Source organism: Psammomys obesus, unplaced genomic scaffold (assembly GCF_907164565.1).
Source record: "Psammomys obesus unplaced genomic scaffold, mPsaObe1.curated_primary_1811, whole genome shotgun sequence".
NCBI classification, from domain to species: Eukaryota; Metazoa; Chordata; class Mammalia; order Rodentia; family Muridae; genus Psammomys; species Psammomys obesus.
Window position 1 is genome coordinate 6,756 of NW_026592681.1, and position 1,351 is coordinate 8,106.

Below are 1,351 nucleotides of genomic sequence, written 5' to 3' on the forward strand. Positions count from 1 at the left end.
CAAAAGTTTATAGACAGATATATGAAGTACAGTTCAGTAACGATATGTTTACAGATGCAAAAAAAGAGTAATGTGTATGTAGACAGGTACAGTTTAGGTAAAGATGGACATAGAGATATTAGACAAATGAATAGATAGATAGATAGATAGATAGATAGATAGATAGATAGATAGACAGACATATAATAAACTGGTAATTGGGTGGATATGATAAATAACATAGATAATCGAGATAGATAGATGAGATAGATGATTGATTAGCAGGTAGATAGATGAATGAATAAATGGTAGATCATAGGCAGTTTGATGGGTGAATAGATAATATAGATAATATGGATAGATTAGAGACAACTGATAGATATTACATTGGTAGATAAGATAGGTGACATAAAAGATTGGTGGTAGATGATAGCTAGCTAGCTAGATAGCTAGATAGCTAGATAGATGGATAGATGAATAGATGGATAAAGGGATGATGATGTGTATAATAAATAGACAATAGCTGCTATGTGACAACTGTGTGTACATATGGACAAGGCTGGGTCAGTACAGTCACAGACAATGATGTTATAAAGCAAACAAAAGGCTAAAAATCCATGAATGCAAGAAATGGATGCAGGAAATGGACACGGGTTATGAATAAAAGATATAAAGCTAATTGCTTTTCTAGTTCTAACTCTGTCATGAATTTTTCAGTTTTGGTGGTGGATAAGTGCATAAAAATAAGTTAGATAGTGGAAGTATAAAATCCAGCATGAAATTCCATAGCTTTCTTTCTGAATGACTACTCAACTACATATAAATTGTACAGTCTTTGGGACTGGTTAATGTCATGATGTGATTTTTTTGTGAATTTTTTTATAATAGACTTTAATTGTTAATTAAATGAAATTAATATTAGAAGAAGGAGGAGAAGAAGAAGGAAAATTGGAAGTTCTCCCATGGACCTCTGCTAGAGAAGGAAAGGCTGAAGCCTGGGGTCCATGGAAGAACGGGTCTGAACTGGAATCCTAGGAAGAAAGTCTACATCTTTTTAGCAAATTATCAGACCTCCTTGCAGAGGAAACTGGAGTCTAGATAATGGTAATGGGCCAATGAATGGGATGTCACCCAGACTAAAACAAGTGAGCTACTTCTTATATCCACTTAAACCCAAATCTTGCTGTTGGTGTTCTGTTCAGGAAGTTGTCCCCTGTGCCAATGAATTCAAGGCTCTTCCCCACTTTTTCTTCTAACCAATTTAATGTGTCTGATTTTATGTTGTGGTCTTTGATCCACTTGGACTTTAGTTTTATGAAGGGTGATAAGTATGGATCTATTTGCATTTTTCTACATGTAGACATCCAATTAG